This window comes from Biomphalaria glabrata, chromosome 5 (assembly GCF_947242115.1).
Source record: "Biomphalaria glabrata chromosome 5, xgBioGlab47.1, whole genome shotgun sequence".
Classification (NCBI taxonomy): domain Eukaryota; kingdom Metazoa; phylum Mollusca; class Gastropoda; family Planorbidae; genus Biomphalaria; species Biomphalaria glabrata.
Window position 1 is genome coordinate 3409284 of NC_074715.1, and position 15468 is coordinate 3424751.

Sequence of the window (15468 nt, forward strand, 5' to 3'; positions counted from 1 at the left end):
ATCACATCATAAATCTTTAACCATACAATATAGCCAAGAGTAGAGAATCGCAATGACCATGACTGACCACCCAACATCGGCACCAGAAGTATAAAGGCCACTTTTAACCTGAAGTAACCACAAACTTGACCAGAACTGATTCTTGCTGACAGCATCATGGTGCAAGAAAGTGGATACAATCAACATAGCATGATTGATGGAGGAGTGTAGACATGTCTTATTTTATGTTACTAATCATGATTTCATTGCAGCTCACCATTATAATGTTATTAAAATACCACTTGTATATAGGACTACCTAATTTTATTTCAGATGACTTTTACTGAAAAAGAGCCGTACTGAATATCAATGATGAGTCAGGCAGTAACGCCAGTGGCCAAACCAAACTGTGGACGTCCCTGGGCGCTATCATTTACAGCTACTTAGTGATAACCACTACAGGTAATCAACTACTGTAGGTAATCAAACGTTTTAGATAATAGACACTGATTGGAACACTTATAAGAATGACAGATATCATTCAATAGCTATACACACTAGAGATACTAGATATTACGATCATATCATTGCGATAATTTTAGAGTTTTATTGATGATAAGTCTTCGAACTTGATTAGAGTCTGTAAATCTACACCAAAAGTTTTTACCTTGAATACAATTAAGGTTTCGTTTATCCAGTAAAAACAGTAAAATCCAACCAAAATTTCCACCAGACATTCCACCAGACATTCCACCAGACATTCCATCAGACATCCCATCAGACATTCAACCAGATATTCCACCAGACATTCCACCAGACATTCCACCAGACATTCACCAGACATTCCATCAGAAGTCCCATCAGACATTCCATCAGACATTCCATCAGACATTCCATCAGACATTCCACCAGACATCCCACCAGACATTCCAGCAGACATTCACCAGACATCCCATCAGACATCCCATCAGACATTCCACCAGACATTCCATCAGACATTCCATCAGACATTCCATCAGACATTCCATCAGACATTTTATCAGACATTTCATCAGACATTCACCAGACATTTCATCAGACATTCCATAAGACATTCCATCAGACATTCACCAGACATTCCATCAGACATTCACCAGACATTCCATCAGATATTCACCAGACATTCCATCAGACATTCACCAGACTTTCCACCAGACATCCCATCAGACATTCCATCAGACATTTCATCAGACATTCCATTAGACATTCCATCAGACATTTTATCAGACATTCCATCAGACATTCCATCAGACATTTTATCAGACATTTTATCAGACATTCACCAGACATTCCACCAGACATTCCATTAGACATTCTCCAGACATTCCATCAGTCATTCCACCAGACATTAAATGAGACATCCCATCAGACATTCAATCAGACATCCCATCAGACATTCACCAGACATTCCATTAGACATCCCATCAGACATTCCATCAGACATTCCATCAGACATTTTATCAGACATTTCATCAGACATTCACCAGACATTCCATCAAACATCTCATCAGACATTCCACCAGACATTCCATCAGAAATTCACCAGACATTCCATCAGACATTCACCAGATATTCCACCAGACATTCCATCAGACATTCCATCAGACATTCCATCAGACATTCCATCACACATTCCATCAGACATTTCATCAGACATTCATCAGACATTCCATCAGACATCCCATCAGACATTCCACCAGACATTCCATCAGACATTCACGAGACATTCCATCAGAAATTCACCAGACATTCCACCAGACATCCCACCAGATATTCCATCAGACATCCCATCAGACATTCCACCAGAAATTCACCAGACATTCACCAGACATTCCACCAGACATTCCACCAGACATTCACCAGACATTCCATCAGACATCCCATCAGACATTCCACCAGACATTCCATCAGACATGAAGATTATTAGTCCTTGCCCAGACTTCCTGCAAGGACAGCAACGGGCAGGGTTCGAACTCTGAAGCATCCCAATAACAGTCATATACACATATCACGTGACCAGTCTGCCCTTTAACTTTATTACATTGAATACATTATTCTCGATTAATTTCTTCAGTGAAATATTGTTGTGTTGTCCTGCTGTTAGGTTGGGGTAACATTGTCCCTGGCACTGACAATGGTAAAATTGTTACAATTGTGTACGGAATCTTTGGTATCCCGCTTCTATTTGCACTAAGTACAGACACAGGGAATATGGTAGCTGCTTTTAACTTGAGGCTATGGAGACTTATCCATGTGTGAGTTTTTCTTTGAGATCATGGAGACTTATCTATGGGTGAGTCTTTTGCGATTATGGAGACTTATCCATGGGTGAGTCTTTTGAGATTTCGGAGACTTATTAATGGGTGAGTCTTTTGAGATTATGGAGACTTATCCATGGGTGAGTCTTTTGTGAGGTTATGGAGACTTATACATGGGTAAGTCTTTTGAGGTTATAGAGACTTATCCATGGGTGAGTCTTTTGAGGTTATGGAAACTTATCCATGGGTGAGTCTTTTGAGGTTATGGAGACCCCCACCGCTAACACGCAAACTCGATATTACTTACTTGTACAATAGATTAAAAAGTAGACCTTGTTATAAAAGATAGGCTCTAAAAATTTATCACCCTTTTTTTTTTGAAAACATATTTTAATTTATCTTCCCTGAAGCATTGCTCAACAGTTATTTTATTTCAGAACTGTCAAATTTCTTTCATGACAGGCGGCTTCGGAACGAGACAGATGGAGATCACTTTCAAAGGCCTCGGGATAAATATTTAAGGCCAAAAGAAAATCTATTGCCGAGGAAAGACGTCGACGCGAAAAGAAAATCTAAATCTACTGAAATGGAAAATGGTAATGTCTACGTCGTTTGTGGCATAATATGAAGGTCTAATTAATCTTCGGACTCAAAGACAAGCCTTATTATCATTATATTGAACGAATCCCAACTGCTATAAACGCTTTACACATAACCTAATTCATTTAAGCGAAGCAAAGCATTGCATTGACCGGAAGTTAATTTTTTTGATGACTTGTTGTTTGAGACACGGAAAAAAAAGTTTGACCTAGACCTTGAGTGCAAGCAGACGTGTTATTATTGGAGTTCTTGTTCACACATGGAGTCTAGATTCTATATCTTTTTCAATCTACTACTTTTTTGGATAATTTAATGTGATTCAACTATTGGATATTCCTTACAACTTGGATTATTGAGACAGCACGGATTATTGAAGCAGATTGGATTATTTATTACGCAAAGGTAGGACTCTTTTCTTAGAAGCAAAATAGAAGAAAAACCAATATTAAACCTCGTAAGATTTTATTTGCAGATTTGTATGGTTACTGCATTGTCGGGATAGCTTATAGCATAGGCAAGGAGATTCGAGAACTAGATTATTATCTAGATCTAAATGTAGACTAGGCTTGATATATAGATCTAAATGCTTATAACACAAAGTATTGATGAAATATTACAAATAATGAAGAAATATAGATCCAGATTTATAGGCTCTAGTCTATTTGTCATTATAAGTGTTTGTATATCTAGAATGTGATCAAATCTATAAACAATGAGTCTAGGCACTATTAGTATTGTCAGGTCTTCGATCAATCCTCAATGATATGTAGGTCTATTCTATATTTTTTTAGTCTAGCTACTAGAATCTAGATTTTCTTCGTTCTCTAGATCTAATTTATAAATAAAATGCAAAGTTCTTGCAGAATATTTTTTCTTCTATTTTTCTTCTTTTTTTTACACATAGGCCCCTAATCTAAGAGATCTTAGCAGCCCCAAGAACCTTTTTATTATTTATTTTATTATACGCACGCACTTAATACACACATCAGGGCCGGTCTTAGGCATAGGAAAACATGCAGCAACCTATACCTCGGGCTTCCAATTATTCGGGGCATCGCAAAGGACTTACAACAATTACAGCAATTTTTTAAAAAGAAAAATAGCAAAAACTTGTGTCCAAAGTTACTGACTAGGTTTTAAATAAATTGCTTACATTTTTCCCCGCTTTTTATTTTATATTTTTATATTTCATTTGGGGCTATCAAATTCACTTTGCCTAGGGTCTTCAATTATCTAAGGCCGGTCCTGGACACTCTCACGCACACACATATAACGCACGTACGCAAACACACATATAATGCACGCACATATAACGCACGCACGCAAACACACACACACACAATGATGCTATTTTCTATCTCCTGCTGCAATTGACGTCTGCCATTGTAAGACTTGGAGAGAGCAGTCTAATTAGCCGTAAGGTAAGTGAAACTCTCAGGCATTCACAACAGTTTTTACTGCATCGTTTTAAACAATGAGTGCAGGTACAACACCACAATATAACCCCCTCCCCCCACCCCCCACTTTTAAGGCCCATGTATCTCTTATAACCTTGACCTGATTTGTAAGTTCTCTTTTGAATGTTTTTTTTTTTCTCTCTCTTTATTTGAATCAAATTCTCATGTTTTTACTTTCATGTCATGATATTATTGTGTTACATTATTAGTTTGAATGTTACATTTCATTTCTTCAACGTCGTTTTAAATTCTATTACGTAGAAATAGTTAAAAACTTGTATTATATTTTTTTCTGTTTAATAATACCTCCCCTCCCAGCTATTTAGATCTATAATATGGCCAAGCCATGACTAATACTAAGTATAGTTGTCAACTCAGCTTCTTAGAATCCTTTAGATTTCTGCCTGATTAGTAAACTTATTTCTTTCTTAGATTATTTTTATTTAGATTATAATTTATAACATTATCAACGAAAATATGTCTTCAACTCTTTTTATTTAGATTATGAATTTGGTAATCATGAATGTGAGCGTCAAAAAATATTTTTCGCGACATTACTTTTTGTCACTGCCTGGCCAAAAACAATTACAGATTTTTTTATCAAAAATAATTTTGGCATCATTTAGTGCTGCCAACTAGAAATGAGAAACACCCATTAACGTTCACATGTAATAATGTTAGACAAAATAATTTAGACCACAATAAAATAGTTTAATTTTTTTTTTACGATATATTGCAATGAAATTTGTGTGTGTGCTAAATAGATGTTATTTTCATTGTCACTGAATTATGAATTATTACATTCTCTGAGTAAATGTGTTTTTACATTAAATATTAAATGCTAGTCGACCAACGGTGTAGCATACGCCTGCTACTTTGCAGAGCCGGCCTTAGGCTTAGGTCACTGCGACCTATGCGACCGCAGTGAGCCACGCACTGTCATAGAACCCACTCTAATGCTAGGTGTAAATTATTAACATAAAACCATTTTATAACTTATAACAGATTTTCCGTGGCCTACTGATTTACAAGAAACTCATGGAAGGTGACTTATCACAATTTATGGAAAAAAGATACTTGCGTGTGAATGCCTACTGTGATAGTCCTGCCTTGTATTTGTTGATGTCTGTCTGACTTGGACAGAATACTCTGGAGGCAATGGGCAGAGGCGGCCTTAGCAGTGCACGGCGCCCTGGGCGATTGTCATATGCGAAGCCCTAAGCCGCAAGTGTAGGCTATATGTATGTCTCGTCCGCCTCTAATGCTGTAGGTCTTATTTTTGTTACAAAACATAGTACCTTACGAATGTACTGTATTATTGGCCGTTTGACTACTTTACATAATGTACTTCATGAAAGATTTTGCCTTAATCAACGTAACTAAGGATTAAGACATTTGTTCATGAACAATTAACAAACTACATAATAATATTTCTGCTAAACACTCTGAAGGTTAAGATTATGGCCGCCGCAAGAAGAGCGCAAAAGGTCGATTGTTGATGCGAATAATGTGTGCTTGGACTCCTTGGGGCTTTCGCTTCAAGTTTACACCACTGTATTTGTATCCCTGGACACGACAATCGGCGATGTCCTGACCAACGTTCACCAGCGCAGCAAGAAGCGCCATGACAAACCCTTTCCTCTTAAGATGTCAACATTAGGATGCGTCCAAAAAACTCAATATTAGGGACATCAGCTCTTTGTGGCTAACACCAGGTGTGCAGTCAATAATGACGGACAAATATTTTGCAAGTTTGATTTTATCAACAATGTTCCCCTTTTACTTCTGATGCCATAATGTTCATAAGCTCGTTTTGAATCCTATGCCCGATGTAATGGCCGTGAGCCTCGGCGTTCTTAATTCTTCGAAGATGTACTTGCATGGTTGGGTCGACTTCGGCTATCACCGTTGTTCGTTTGTTTCTCTGTTCTCCCATTATATGCTGTGTTGTTTTCTTAAAGGTACTGTACAATCGCTAGAATTTTTTTTAAGACTGCGCGCTACAGCAGTTTTACTTTACTAATTTTTCTTGCATCACGTTATTCGTTGTGCTACCATTTGACATTCTCAGAGCTAAATCCGACCACAAAGTCACACACTTAACGGGATGTACAGAAACCTCGTGCTGCAGAAGTTTATGTCATGTTAAGAGGGTACATAGAAATAGTTTTTAGCATTATAAAGATGCCTAGAAAGATTTCCAAAGATATTGAGTATATATGACAATCGGGGCTCCCTCAGGCGCGGGGGCTGGGGCGCTTGCCTCACTTGCAACCCCCCAAGGCCGCTACTGGGCATGGGCGTAGCCAGGGGGGTTGGGGTTCAATAATGTTCCCTTTTTCTTCTGATGCCATTAGGTCCATAAGATCGTTTCGAAACTGTCATATCTTTGACATATGCTGATAACGCTAATGTTTATTTGTATAGCATTAGGGCCTCTTCTGGCCCTGTTAGAATGTTCTTTATGAAAACATTAAATAAGTTTATCCTGATCAATTTTGTTGTTGCGTAGTGCCACTATGTTCACTGAGTAATTTGACCACAACACATATATTTAGAAGCAAGCATCGTCTCAACAGACAAAACATTTAATAATAATAATAAAATAGTGCATAATAACTTGGCAACTCCAGCCATGGAAATACATCACTTAGAACCCATTTATATTACATCTCCGTATCTCTTACACAATACATACATACATCTCCTTACTCTCAGGAGTCCAAAAGGTTACTGAGGTTTCACCCCGTGGTCAGTTACAGACCAATAATTTCTTCGTGAATAAGGCACGAGATAGTCAAATGACTATTAACTCACTTCATGTCACAGTGAGTCTCAAACGAGTATGTGACAGAAACCTATGCCAGATGTTATGTTCTGGTGTCTGGGCTGTACATTGTTTGATAGTTAATATCGAGCCTTTCCTGTTTCGTGCACTCTTTAAGCGCGCGAGAGAGTTGTCATGTTTTTTACACCTTCAAATCAATTAACTTCTGATACGAAGCAACATAGCATAGTGATTTCACTGAAATAAAGTTTATGAGGATAAGCTCTATAATTGTAATAAACTGGAGCAAGCTAATCTGTAGTTCTTGTCCGACCATGCACGCTTTATTATGGGCTTGCAATTCAAAATCCTGTAGCACGTAGTCATGACGATTTTTTTTTCATTTGCACATAATTATAGCTATTATTATATTTAGTAAAGGCCTAGAATATGATAAAATGTTATTTTCTTTTTGTCTTGGAGGAAAAATTCTAGTCAGCTGTCAATTTGAGAAGATCTTTGAATGTTTGGTGCTTTTTAAAATAGTTGATATAAGTGAAACCAGACAAACTGCTTTATGTGCCTGCTTCTCGTGGGCTTCTGATTTGTGTTTTAATTGTAATCAATTATTCATCTGTTCTTGAAAACCAACTCCTAGATACACCCTCCTCCCCCCCCCCCCAGGTCCACAAATGAGATTGGACCAAAAGCGCTCTGAGCATGCTATAAGCATGAAAGTAGCGCTATTTAAAAGCTATAATAATAATATAATAATAATGTATGTTGCAGTCTGTCCATCTTAGCGTAAGTGGCCGCTCAAAAGCACACCAGCAGTCACATTTATTACATAATCAAAAAAAAACAAATAGACCATGGTTAGGAACACTTCAGGGATGGCATCTTGAGGAAGGCGAGACTATTGGCAGACAAACTAGATAATGAATTAGTGCTGCCGATAATTTTTAGTCGACATTTGTTTGGATTTTGGGATTATTAAAGAGCACTGCTTTACATTCCGTATCTGGACTCGTTAGTGTCTTCGTTAGCGTCTCTCTTTTCAAGCAATACTAATGCTCAGTTCAACCAGTTTTGTTTACATCCTAAAACGATGCAAGAGCATGAAACAAGTATTTATCTTCTTATCTTATATCATACAGACGTTACTTCAAAAAAGAAGATGATTACGTCTTACGCGTCATGCATTTACAGTGAAATTAATATCGTATAGGTATGGGCGGGGGGCCAGGGGGCACCAGTTCTTTTGTTTAATATGCGCGGGGAAAAAAATTGAAGCTATGACTTTGAGCCATAGGTGGCAACTTGCATATCCCTGCAAAAATCCTGCGGGCGCCCATGAACACCCAAAATATCTTGTCTATGAAATATACTGTTACGTATTGCTGAATCTTCTGGCTAAATGTACTAGTAGGCACACAAATAAAAACACAGCAATGAACTTGACGACTAAACTTTCAGTTTCATATAACTTTATTGACTATTAGCTCTAACAATTCGTCACTGTAACATGTAGCGTAGAAGACTGTACAATATCTGTCAGTTTACAGTTAGCTATACTTCGTTGCAATTCATCTCTTCTCAACTTGCATCGAGCCGTATTCCACAGAACAGACCAACGACACACTTCCCAGTGTCGCTCCAGGTCTCCCAAAGCTGAACCAAGTCGTACTCAAGTCTACCGAATCAGAGCCGCACACGTCTTACATCGACTGTATCGACTGTAACCACTCCACTGTAGTTCGCTGTATAGACTTTAACGACAGTAGTCCACTCCTGTTAACTCTACCCTAGTTAACTTGCATCGAGTCGTACACATTTCACTTCCACTAGAACGCTTACATCGTCTGTATCGACTGTCACGAGTCACTCACGACTCCATACGACTGACTTTCACATTAACTCTCTGGCTTATATAGAGTCCCTAATCGCTCCTTCAAAGTTGCAACAAACACTGCTAGTATCATCTGGAACAACACGTGAGGAAACGTCACATCCTGTCTTTGTTAATACATGTACATTCCAGAGAACACCCGCTGCTGTGTTATCTCGCCGGGGTCATACGTTGACCTCTACCTATCACTGTCATTTGTAACAATACACTGAAATATGCCTTGATGTGAAATGAAATCTACATGTTCTTAGCAGCTTGTTGCCCACATACTTAACTACTATTAAAGACGAGCACATCCATTTTAAACACATAAAACTAGTCAATTACTTCATACAGACTTTTATAATTGCTTCTCACGTGACTTCTACTGTGACCTAATCACTTCTCTTTACATCGCTTCTTTTCTAAAATCTTCTAACAACTCTCAGGTCGACCGACTACTGGCCTACTTAGTTACTAGACTTCTAGCAACTCTCAATTCGACCGACTACTAGCCTACTTAGTAACTAGAATTTTAACAACTCTCAGGTCGACCGACTACAAGCCTACTTAGTTACTAGACTTCTAACAACTCTCAGGTCGACCGACTACTAGCCTACTTAGTAACTAGACTTTTAACAACTCTCAGGTCGACCGACTACAAGCCTACTTAGTTACTAGACTTGTAACAACTCTCAAGTCGACCGACTACTAGCCTACTTAGTTACTAGACTTGGATTTCCTTCTACGTTTTTTTGTTACACGGCTACTACAGCTTGACTTTCTTCTTAAATTGCTTATAGCCTTGCCGATTCACAGTCAATGTCCCTCAAAGGAACATGACAATTTCTTCAGTGAGATCCCATTTTCTTCTCAATACCTTGCACATGCTAAGCCAGCGAACACTACTGTGGTGCCGAACATCGGAATATTTTGTTTCCACATCTTCAAGTACTTATCGGAATTGTCTGTGGTTAAGACCCTAGCTCTAATAAGTTTGATCGCTGAATGCAGCGTCGGCGTTCCCGTGTAGAGTTTATAGTTGGGACATTGTTCTTTAATTTATAAAAAAAAACCTGCTCAGTCAAAGCGAGGCTCCATCAGTTGTTACACTTGCCATCTCGTTCCAAGCCAACTCAACACTTTTAACACAGTTCTACATAGCATTTAATACTGGCTTGAGTTTGTGTGAATGATTGTTTGGAAAAATGGCCAATAAAAATAATCTTCGTTTACTTTAAACTTTTAGAATGACATGCAGAGACAGTGTTTCTTCAGCTACTTCGTCATAAGTGATAAGAAGATATTGAAAATCATTTAATTATATTTTTTTTTCAATTTTTTAAAATTTAATTTGTGGGCACAACTGAATTCTGTAGGTGTCCGCGGGTCGTATAAAACACTCTGGAGGGCCGCATGTTGCCCGCAGGCCGTAATTTTCCCACCCCTGTTGTAAACAGTAACATTCATTAAGATATGAATAACTTGGTAAGGTTCGAAGACTCCATTCATGCATTCATTCTCCTGCTGTATTATGCAAAACGACTGAGTAAATCTATCATTGAAAAGGTTCAGTAACTGTAACCTCCATTCATGTAGAACAAGCTGTCTACATTTTTAAGTCCCACTATGTACAACGTCATGTAAGTCAAAAAAACAGAAAAATAAGATCACACTTGAATGATTCTGTGTGTACTTTTGACCTGGATGAAAGGTAAAATAATCCAAATATAGAACTTTTATCTTGGCTCCTTCACGTCAACAAAACTATGTAAAAGAGGTGGCGACCTTTAGGACTAACAAACGCAATGAAGCAATTTCTCCTTTGTTCTGTAATAAATTTCCTAATGGTCCCATACGTATGACTCGTATTCTTTATGGGAGATCGATCTCCATCTGTTTCTTTAAAAGCATTTTTGGTTACACCACAATTTATGTACTATTTTGTTATTTTCAGATTTAAATAGCTTGCATTAGGGCCTTTCTTTATTTTTCGATGTACTTAATTATCTCCATCATTATTCATTTTTTATTATTTATTTATTAGTATTTTATTATTATTTTTTATTATTTATTTTTATTATAGTATATCATAATAATTCTGTTTCCCACATAGATCTCGCTCAATAGAAAGAATTACCAAATGTTTGAGAATTGTTGACCTCAAGTAATTCTACATTAGTTTGAGGCGCGAGAAGCTTCTTTCACCTGATTACACTATTACGGCTAATGCATAATGCCGTTTTTACTAATAGCGTGTATGATTGACGTTTTCCATATTGAATGACACCCCAAAATGACAATTTTTTTCTATGTATTTCCGTATATTTTAAGGACTTTTTCGTATATTTTGCAATTTCGGAAGATTTCCAGGAGCTTTTGGTAAATCTGGTTTTGAAAGCCAACAAAATACTTATTCTGAGGTATCTACTGTGCATTTTCCTGCTATTAAAAAGGTTTATTTCAAAAACCTAATGTGCTATTCTTACTGACTTAGACCCTCCCGCGCCGTTCGGCGCATTTGCCGTCAAGCTGTTTCCGCAAAATCTGTCACTGGTAATGTCTGAAGCCTCTTCCCACCTGCTCCAAGGATCTCAATGATTGTGTGGCGCCAAGTTGTACTAGGATGTCATCGCAACTCTTATTATGCGTAATTCATTTTGTCGGAGAACATGTCCCGCAAACCTCATGCGACGCTCTGTCACAATCTTACTATGGAGTCGACTCCCAGTTCGGCATAGGATTTCCTTGATTTAGACCCGATCTCTAAAAGTGACTCCTAAAATCTGTCTTAGCAATCTTTATTGAGCTACATTTAGTGTTTTTCTATTTCCTCAAATATGACTATTTACTGCACTTTATTAATGGAGCCCAGCCACTGGTAGAAATGTGTAACCTCTGTTGAATACGCTCTTGGAATTAAGTGACTGTAGTTTGCTTTAGATTTTATATGGAAAAGGGAAGTTTTATCGTCAAAATCATCTGTTGGGGGTTTAAAACTAAAAAATCTCTGGAGTTTGTTTTTTTTATTCAAAACCCCATTTAGCTACGGTAATAGAATTTAGTAACTGTAGTTTGCTTTAGAATAATATTGAAAATATAGGTTTTCCACCTCAAAATGCTCTGTATGGAGATCTTAAGCTCAAAACCATCTGGAGGGGTTTTAAACTTTAAAAAAAGCCATCCGTAGGAGAGGGGCTTAAATTCAAAACCCCAAATTGGATTTTATTGTGTAATTTGCTTTTTTATATTGAAGAGGTATTTTTTAGCATCAAAACCCTCTGAAGGGGGGTTTAGAATCAAAACCCCTTTTGGCAACGCTCATAGTATTTTGAGTGCGTAATTTGCTTTTTTTTTACATTGAAGATGTATTTTTTAGCTTCAAATCCCGCTGGCGGGGGTTTTAAACTCAAAACCCATTGGGCTACGCTCATAGATTTTAGAGTGTGTAATTTCCTTTTTTTTTTTATTGAAGATGTATTTTTGTAGCTTCAAACTCCGCTGGAGGAGAGTTTAAACTTAGAACTGAGTCAAACTCCATTTATCTACGCTCATGACATTTTGAGTGCATAATTTTTTCATATTGAAGAAGGGGTTCATCGTAAATTTTGGTGGGGGTTTTAAAATAAAAATCTTCCTTAACTCTTGGAATTTGGGGATTTTTGTTTGCATTTTTTTGTGTGTTTTGTTTTATAGAAGATGGGGATTTAACTTCGAAAACCCCTGGTAGGGGGTTTTAAACTCAAATCCCCTTTTAGGGGTTTTAAACTCAAAACCCCCTGGTAGGGGTTTTAAACTCTAAACCCCCTTAGCTGCGCTGGGGCAGGTGCTGGTTGAGTATTAAAATCTCACCTAAAATAAACAAAATTAAAGCAAAAATCAGTAACTAAAGTCCCTCTCCCCCCCCCGGGCAAGGGAATTTCATTTCGGGGGGGGGGGGGGGGGGGTTGAACCCCAAACCCCCCCCCCCCCGGCTACGCCCATAATAAACCCTAATGTTTTGTTTGATTTTTTGATAGTTTCATCAATATGTGGATTCCATGAAAGTTTTTCATTTATTATAACACCTAGGTATTTTGCGTTTTTAATCTGTGCCGACAGTCTATCATGAATAAGATAAGTGGAATTAATTTGCTTTAGGTTTTTTGTTACTCTTAGTAGCTGTCATTAGGTGCCGGTACTCAGTAGTTGATTGCCTAACTTTAAACTATAAAAAAAAAAAATATACGTAAAAAAAAACCGGAAAAGTGCTCGTACCGGTGCATACCTTTACAAAAAAAGCCCTTATATTTATAGGAACAGCGTACAGATAAGTTATTGAATTATTCCGAAGGATAATGTTAAAAGAGACAGTCTTTTAAGTTGGACTTAAATAAATCCAACTATGAAATCGCACATTCCTTCGAAGGTTAATAATTTTTGTTATTAATAATTATTGACATTATTCCAATAGCATATATGAGTAATAATAAAGTTTAATAAAAGAATTGAAGAAGTTGTATAACATAGTTAATGAAATTTACATATTTCGAAATATTGTAAAGTGGCCGCAAATGGTTTTCAATGAAACTACTGGAGATCTCTCACGAATTGGACAATACATGTATTTGACACCTTTAAGAAATACATTATCGAACACAGAAGTAATGACTTCATTGCATTCATTACTGCCCAATACATCGTTATTGTCACAGTCGGAAACTCTAAATTAACTTCATAATACTTCTTGTCATGATCGGATCTCCATTCTTATCAATTCAAGTAAGGCCTTATTATATTTCTTTCTAAAAAAGAAGGGAAAAAAAACGTGTAATGAATATTATCATAACACTGTGCATATATTTTAGTACGTAAGAATTGTAGCCAGGAGAAACGATTAAAAGTACAAAACAGTTCGACAAAAAGTACTAATAGAGTTATTCAATTATTGCGCATTAAAACCACGGGAAATTACTGAATGGAGCAATTGACTTTTAGTAGGCCATTCATGTCTTGTTGAATGCTAAGTCATACCACATATAATGTCTCTTTTTAACTCAACCGAATCGAAGTGCTTAATGGTTTGAAATGGTTTGGAGGATCTGACAATTTGTAAAGATTGCCTACGCATCGTTGCCTAGTGGGCCGTTCTAAATTTCCTATACTCTTCTTCACCTACTGTTAACAACCTTGGTACCTTAGTGCTCCAATTATTTTAAGCCAATATATATATATATATATAGAATTTGTTTATTAAATATTTAATTCATTCCTGCTACTGTGAAAGATGCAAGTGCGGTCTTGCCAACGTATTTCCATGATGGTGTGCAAATATCATTGGTGAAGGCGTTCAAGAAGTCTATATTGCTTACTATAAAGTACCCATGTCTCAGATTAACAAAGAGGCGTTGAGAGAACAACCGTTTTGTAGACAGCACACTCTCGCTTGGAGACGTCCAAAAGCGCGACTAACCCTGATCGCATATCTACCTCCTTTTAAAGCAATGCGTCATTTGATACTATGGTTCACCGATATATAAAGTTGTATAACCACGTTAAGGGATAACTATTCGCGTTGATCTTTGGAGCTGAGTAGATTTTATTGGGTGACTTCTGAAACATGACTTCCGTTTTTCAAAGGTCTATGGTTAAACCAAAAGAGGCGCCAGCGTAATGAAAATTCGATGACTGCGAGCTGAATATCATCGGGGCAGGCCTTAGGCCACTTCAACCAATATGACCGCAGTGGGCCTAAAACTTGTATAAGCTATGCACTAATTCTAGGAGTACATTCTTAAATTAAACCATTGTAACTTATAACAGGATTCCCTTGGTCTCCTTATTTTCAAGGAACTCACGGAAATCTCCTAAATTGCAAAATATACTAACAGTCTGGCAATGTCCTGAAATTATTGAAATCTCCGGAAAACTTAAAATAAACAACATTGTCATTTTGGGGTGTCAATGAATATGGTAAACGCCCATCTTACGCGCGATAAAGAAAACGACTTTCATTTAGTAAAAATGTAATGTAAAGACGAATTTATTTTATAATACAAAATTTAAGTTTTCACTTATTATCCTTATCCCTACCCTGACTGAGCCGCGCGCAATCCATTTCACATAGGGCCCTACAAATAGTAGGACCGGCTCTGGGTATCATGTTCAGTGTCTGCAAGTAAGGAGTAGAGAAGCTGACCATTTCCTTTGTTTAGTTATGGGACAGTAGACTTCGAAGCTTAAACACATTTCAATAATTCACTAGCAAAATAATAACAAAGTAAAGGTTTCTATTGGTCAACAGATTGAAAGTGTAAACAATTAATAAAGCCTTTAAAACACAATAACTTATCGACATAGTTTCATAATAGATCAATCTACAATAAGATGGTGCGCAAATGTTTAATTATGCCAATGGAATCATTAAAAATTTTTCTTGTTTGCGAAGAAATGTCCTAGTGTACTGCTGTGAGTCTAGTGACGTAAGCGGTGTCAAGTTTT